Source organism: Rhipicephalus microplus, chromosome 1 (genome assembly GCF_043290135.1).
Source record: "Rhipicephalus microplus isolate Deutch F79 chromosome 1, USDA_Rmic, whole genome shotgun sequence".
Taxonomy (NCBI): domain Eukaryota; kingdom Metazoa; phylum Arthropoda; class Arachnida; order Ixodida; family Ixodidae; genus Rhipicephalus; species Rhipicephalus microplus.
This window is the reverse complement of record NC_134700.1, coordinates 94,000,615-94,007,978: the sequence shown is the minus strand read 5'-3', so window position 1 is coordinate 94,007,978 and position 7,364 is coordinate 94,000,615. Positions and strand designations below refer to the sequence as shown.

Below are 7,364 nucleotides of genomic sequence, written 5' to 3'. Positions count from 1 at the left end.
AGATAGATTGTCTTCCAACCTCCTGTGTTTCCGAAACCCATTCTGCAGTTCTCGCAACACCCCCTCATCCTCTATCCATGCATGCAAACTTTCCTTTATAATCTCCATCGCCAGCCTGTAGTCCACTGATGTCACTGTTATAGCATGGTAGTTGTTTATGTCAGCTTTCTCCCCCTTTCTTTTAAAGATCATGCTCATCCGGCTGAGTTTCTATCCATTGGGGACTTCACCATCGGTTATTATTTTGCTCACTGCCTTTCTCAAAGTCTGCTTAGACTTCGGATCTAATGTCATTATCAGCATATTTGGAATGCCATCTAGGGCTGTTGATGTACTACTAGGAACCCTTTTCTCAGCTCTTTCCCAATCTCGTTGTGAAAATGGAGCCTTTGCGCCACTTGCTTCATCCTTGTCTATTGTGATGCATAAGGCACTTCTTTGTTGAAATATTTCTGTGACCCTTGTTGTTATATATTTTATCACTCCGTCCCCTTTTAGCCTAGCACCTTGAGCTGTAGCTATAAACCTCTTCTCTAGGCTCGCCTCATTTCTTAGGGAGTTTAGATGGTTGCGAAATTTCGCAGCTGCTTTTCTATCATTTTTATGTATTTCTGCCATCCGATCAGCCCCCTTTTTTCTAATCTTTTCATTGATCAGAAGGAAAGCTTCCCTTCTACAGCTTAGAAAGGTGCCCTATTTTCTTTCAACATCACCTGTCGGTTCACCTGTCGGTTCACCCCACTGCTTAGCATGTCTGTGTTTCCTAGAGGCTTCCTTACGTTTTGCAATGGCTCTCTTAACTTCCTTATCCCACCAGTTCTTGGGTTTGTGTCTTCATTTCCGGGATGACTTGTCACGTGCCTTAGCTAGCACTTTAGCTCAAACAGTCTAATTATATTCGTGTATGTCCACACTGTTTTATTTTGCTGAATGATTACTTTCTCAATTTGTTTAGTAGCTATTATATTTGCATTTCTGAATAAAAATTTTCCTGTAGTTGCTCATATCGTCTCCTTACCACTATTACTGCTCTTCCAAAACTTAGCTAGATACGTTTGTGATCAGTACCCCGACTTCTGGAGCCGCATTCATCCATGTGCATTCCCCGAGCCTATCATACATTCTGTGTCCTCAGTACGTAATCTATGATCGACTGCAGCCTTCCTACCTTCCATGTTATTTGACCGGCACACTTCTCAGTGTAGTTGCAAGGGATCAAATTATGCCTTTCACACATATCCATGATTATTCTGCCTGTTGGGTTGGTATACCCATATTTAATTTCTTTGTTCACATTCATATCTCTTAGTAGAATTAGCTCGCACTCTCTTCCTGATTCCTCAATGTCCTTTGATATACAGTCCACCATTGCCTGGTTTTCATCGCTGGCCTTTGCTCCCATCCTCAAGTACACCAAACTAAGGAGTGTCATTTGCCCTGCAACTTTACCTATTAGTCATAAACGGTCCTTGCAATCCTGCTCGACCCTTTGCAAGTCTGTACTTTTATAAATGAATGTCCCAACACTACCCCTCTTTCTGCTGCCTTCTGTTCTATTACAATATTCCCACGCGTAGTCCGGATCGTTACGAGGTTGTTCCATGCCCCTAAGATGTGTTTCTACGAAACCGTATACCATCGGCCTCTCCTCCCTTAGCTGTTCTTCTATCTCTTCCAACTTCAGCCTGTTCCTGGCAACCTGCATGTTGATGTACCTTACGTCTGAATTGGCTCGGCCCTCTTGGCTACGTCTATTTCTGCCCTGGGCTTTACCTGTCTTAGATATTGGTACCACTTTGAAATTGTATCTGTCCATACCACCCGTCAAAGAGTCTCCCTGGTTGTTTTCCTTGTTACTAGCTATCCTGCACCCCTAAGTGCCCGTGTGCACCTCCCCCCCCCTCCCATAAAAATATTCTGCGCATCCTGCAAGTCGCCAACCCACCTCATGACCTAGCCGCTCATTGAAGTGAATGCTGTCTCATTGAAAATCACCCCACCTATGCACCTATCTACTTATTTCCACTACCTCAAAGCCTTTATTTTGACTAATCTGTCATAACTCCTGGTTTGCGTTGACAACCGCGCTTTTCAAGTTGCCGTCATCCACTGGTAGCTCCAGTAGCGTTGCCTGCAATTTGAGGAGAAGTGGCGCGCATGTCATCGACCCCTTTCGCCAGTATGGTCGGTAATACTACTGTATCTTCATTTACGACATCGTGTAAAGCACGTTAGATTATCACGAGTTTTCCTCCATCAGCGGTAGTTATAAGTTTTGCGTTCGCTTGCCTCATGACTGCTTCCAGCTTGCACCCTGGGAACGTCCCTACTGCAACCCTCTTGTCTCCTCTTACCCTCTCTTTGATTGCTTATGCGCATCGGTTTAAATTCGAGTCCCCGGCGATTATCACGTGCTGTGACTTTTCAGCTGGAGCGTCCTGCACCTGGTGGTTACTTGCAGCTGTGACGTCGGCTGCTTTGTCCCCTACCAGCCCCACCACTACTTCGCTGAAGCTGGCCGAGTCTTGCGACCATTGAACCGGCTGAACCTGTTTTTTTGAAACTTGCTTACTCTTTCTTGTCCGCCGTTCTGCGTGTCGGTGCCCTACTGTTCTCTCCGTCGGCGGCTCCTTTGTTCACCTTTCCTAGTGCCTCCTCGGCGGACTCACAGCATTTCTCCCATAGTTTTCGTTTTCTCTTGCTCTGTCGCCAACGCAGTCTCCAGCTCGGTGATTCTCAACAGCAGATCACTCTAGGCAACCACTATTTTGTCCATTTTTCCCTGACCTCACATTACCTACAGTTGGCGTCAGCCTCCTCTCTATTCGTTTTTGCCCTTGGGTCCATTTTCAAACCCACCCCACATTATGAACACTTTACAATCTTTTTAACCATGCCTTCCTGACACAAATTGTCCTTATAAATTTCCGCACTCCATAATCACCAAACACGGCGTAGGACGAGCCTTGCCCTACAAAAAAAAAGTCTAAACTCTACTACAAAAATTTGCGTGTTCAATGTACGTGCATCTCTCCCACGGAATGGCAAGAGAAAAAAAAAACAAAGAAACAAACGCACACCCACACACAAACTAGTAAATACCTGGTGACTGACCCCCGAAAAGGCCGTACAATATAAGTGCTACAAAGGTTTTAACTGCTGCCTTATGAATTATAAAGGCAAGCTCGAAACATGCAAAACCACTTATCTGCGCAGTCGATCGTGAGCGCGCAAAAAACACGTCTATCCACCGTGGGAGCGTCAGTCAGCGCCACCTGTTGGCATTGCAGTTAGTGTGGAACATTTTTGTATGTTTGTTTGGCGTGGCGAAGTACCTGACTTTACGATATGGCTGCTGAGCAATCAACCTCAAGGCAATTTTCTTCATTGATCCCGAAGGTATCGTTCTGGCAGACTTGATGCCAAGTAGTTATTGAATAATAAATTGTATATGCCATAATTTCATTTGTAATACTTTGGCACACATGTTTGATTTGTGGAGTCTAATATGAGGTTAGAAGCATCAGCCTGAATGTTTTCTTAGCAGATAATCTTGGAGTAAATGGCAAAAGCAATAAAGGTTTTGTTGTCTTGAATAACCATTTTACAGTGCATCTTTCGTTCAGACGGAAGTATGCCCATTGTAAACTCTATGATCTAAAGTTTCTACAGCTTATTTACGCTAGCAGTGAAAACTTCCATCTCAGGTGGGATGTTTGCATTGCAAGAATGAGGAGTAAGCACACACGCATGGCTTAAAGCGGGCTCACGGCGGGCTCAGAAAGAGGCGACAAGTGGCGGTAAAGGAGAGGCCTTGCTTTGACGTCATATCGCCGCGACTGCCGCAGCGCCGGTGTTTATCTCGGGGCTTCTGCTGAAACGTTCATGATGCCACTCCGATAGCTCTATACGTTCTCTTAAAATTTTTGCCGGAGTATATGAAAAATATAAGAACTCTATGCTCAATACTTTAGGATACGGAGTAAGTTTCAGCAAAGATCGTGGCTAGCATTTAGTTTTTGTATAGTAGTTTAGGTGTTGGTGGCATTTGTTTGTTGCTTTTTCACCACATTTGCTTGGATGAATCAAAGTGAAAATGGAAGATAAAAAATAAAGGCACGCAAATTCTTTTGCAAGCATTTAACGTCAGTGCACTTATTAAATCAGAAATGCTACTAATATGAAAGTTCACTGGGTAAGTTTAAAGCTCAAGTAAACGTTCAGAGACTAAATGAAAACAATTAGGATAGACAATGGAACACACAAAGATTATGCAGTGACAGGTGTAGATACACCTGTTCACAAGCTGGTAAATTGATTAAGTAAATGGTACAAGCAAACGCTTTCTTATGCAAGTCGTACATGCCACAACGTCTTTCCTAAGTTTACTAAACTGACCTTTTTTTCAAATGCTGCCCCGACAGGCACAGATCGGCAATGCAAAGACGAGGTGGCCACGCGCATTACGAACCATGAGACCGTTCGCGCATCTCCTTAACATCAAGGTGAGGTAGTGCATAAAAACGAAGACAAGGTCCTTGAAAGAGCTGATCTTGCTCACTGATACGTATTGCCGACACAACGAAGGAGCCAAACGTACCGTGCGCACGCAGGTGGACTCCACGGCCTTGATCTCGATGGGTGCGAGTACGATGTGTAAGTGAATGCAGATACGTAAACAAAATAGGTTGCGTTGCGAACCACCATAGGCAAGACGTTTCAGGCTTGTCGTTGTTGATTTAAAGCTGATGCGAAGAAATGCTGTATGAGTTCCTCTAATATGCATGTATATTGTGACCGTTAGGTTAATACATTTAGGTTCAGAGCACTTTAAGAGGTCTGGCTGTCGTTATCTGTCGTATGCTGTCGTCGCATGCGGTCGTAGATTCGCGTAATGCAAGAAAAAAAATACGAGTAACATAGCCATCGGTAGCCTATAAGGCGTGCGCTCACGCCAGGAAGAAACCTTCTTCCGCTAGTTCATCAAGAGCTTTGTAATCTAGGTTAGAAAATGAAAGTTTTAACTACTAGCGTAAATAGGCTCTATAAACTTTGGATTATAAAGTTTACAATGGGCGTACTCCCGTCCGAACGAAGGATCCACTGTAAAATGTTGATGCAGGACAACAAGACATTCATTGTTTTCGCCGTGTACTCCAAGGATTTCTACTAAGAAAACATTACAATAATTTTCCTAACTTTACTATAGACTCCACAAATAAAAAAAATGTGTGCCGAAATATTACAAATGAAATTATGGCATAATAAATTCACTAAATACTTCTGCAGCACCTTTGGGCTGTTTCAAGCCGCACAGCCGCAACGCACGTGCCGGAACAGCTGCCACACCCAAGCGGAGGGTGAAAGAGCATTGCCGATTCGCTGATCTGTCGCCCCCATTTGTCCCCCCACATTTATAGATGAATGTGTTACAACTGGGCAAATCGAAGTTTTGCTTCAATTCCAAATGCTTCTTTTAGGTTTTCGCGTTGTACAGGAAGAGTAGGCGGGTATTCACATATCGAGGCTACTTCCTAACGTCCACTGGTACCTATAATTGGAGCTTAAGGGTCTCGCCTTGTTACTTATCAACCGTATATAAGGAGTGCAAGGAGTGAAAGGCGTCGAGTACAGGTGCTCCAAAAGAAAAACGGAACACGCGAGCTGTGGCCAACCTACACACAAGAAAATGCCTACGCGCTCCATGAAAAAAGTGGTTCATAATTTTTATGTGGCAATGTGCGATAAGGTATTGGCTCCATCACCATGGAAAAAGAAAGAGCCACTTCTTTAATGTAACACGCTGGAATGAACTTTTGCGTAGCTTGGCCACCGCCCACGTGCAGTTGACGCTGCTTCTGGTATTTATCGGAGACTGCTGCTACGCTGAGAACGTTATTAATTTCGTTGTCTAGTCAATTTATATCATTGATATGCGGGGTTGAACGTTCCAAAACCACCGTATGGTTATGAGAGACGCCGTAGCGGAGAACTCCGGAAATTTCGACCACCTGGGGTGCTTTAACGTGCAGCCAAATCTGAGCACACGGGCCTACAACAGTTGTCTATTCGAGGCATTGTGAATTCAGCATATCGTCAACTAATATTTCAATACTAAATTACCTTAAGGGAGGTTGCGCTCATCAGACTTTATTTACCAAAGTCTGACCAAGAATATTTGGTAAAATTGTAAGAGTTCCTTTTTTTTAATTGAAATTGCAATTATAACATCTTGGTAGTGCTATAAACAAAACAGCTGTAAGCTCTTACATACCAAAAAAAAAAAGCTTTCGAGTGTGAAAAGTATGCAGGCTGATTAAAAAATTTTTCTGCGAGTTGTCCCAAAAGGCCGACGTTTGGGAAGTGGCAGGGAAAGCTATACTTGGCCTGCGTTAAAATATCAGATTCGACATGCTTAATTTTGTTGCGAAAGTGGAGGTAATAAAATGACTGATGACACGAATGAGTCAACGGAAGCTTTCAACACTCGGCCTTCAGTTAAAGAAAATAATAAAAACCGCCTTGCTCACGTTCAACGTGCGCTCCTTTTTCACGAGGCGCAGTTGAGCCGAAGGAAGAGCGCCAGTTGGCGGGGGAGGCGCGAAAGAAGCGCCGGTAGTTGTTTTGCTTGGCAAATAGTTCGAAGGTGAGCGATTAAAGCGATTTCGAAGCGGCGGCAGCGACCGGTTCAGAGTCGTCACGTGACTTCCTTCTCCGGTCGTTAACGGGGTGATCTGCTTTTATTTGTGTTACATCGATTCAGCGTTCGCGCACGCGGCCTCCTTTGTTGCCGCAAGTGTTGCGGTGTGTTCCGTAGCAGCCGTGATTGTCGTCAGGTTTGCGGAATTATTCGACGTCGGTAAGCGAAAGCAAGGGTCCACCAGGAAGTGAGCACCGTCTGACTTTATCCATATTCGATTACTGTGTGCTGCTATGTGTCGATCATGCGTGGTTTTATGGTAGATTGTGTGCGTCATCTTTATTCGGATTTTCGTTCTTGCAATGAAAACATAGAAGCGGTGTTTTACAATGTAATGATGCAGTTAAAGGCCACCAAGGTGGTACAGTAGCAAGGGTTCTCTTCTGCTGCTCCGGAGATCGCGGTTTCAATTTCTAATACGACAGTCACATTTGCAATCGAGGTGACATTACTAGAGGTCAGTGTAGTTTCTTTTAGGCGCATGTTAAACAGTCAAAGGCGGGGAAAAATTCTACAGCCCTTAACTCTGGCGTCAATCATATCGTAATTATGATACGTAATACCTATAGCAGTGGTTGTCATTTGTGAAACATCAAGAATTTACAGCCAAATCTTAACAACCTGTCAAAGAACCTTGTTGTACTTGCATTAGATGCTGTTCGTT

The 7,364-nt window shown here is 44.0% G+C and overlaps 1 protein-coding gene across 2 annotated transcripts in view; it reads left to right on the top strand.

Moving 5' to 3' along the window:
- The first annotated feature begins 6,733 nt into the window (after window positions 1-6,733).
- LOC119178492 (male-specific histamine-binding salivary protein) overlaps window positions 6,734-7,364 on the top strand; it is a 32,981-nt gene continuing 32,350 nt past the window's right edge. The window contains exon 1 of one of the 2 annotated variants that reach the window (XM_037429699.2): window positions 6,734-6,859. The gene's annotated coding sequence lies outside the window, so the exon portion shown is untranslated. Of the gene's footprint in view, window positions 6,888-7,364 lie in introns of both variants that reach the window. The other variant, XM_037429698.2, reaches the window with a different exon arrangement.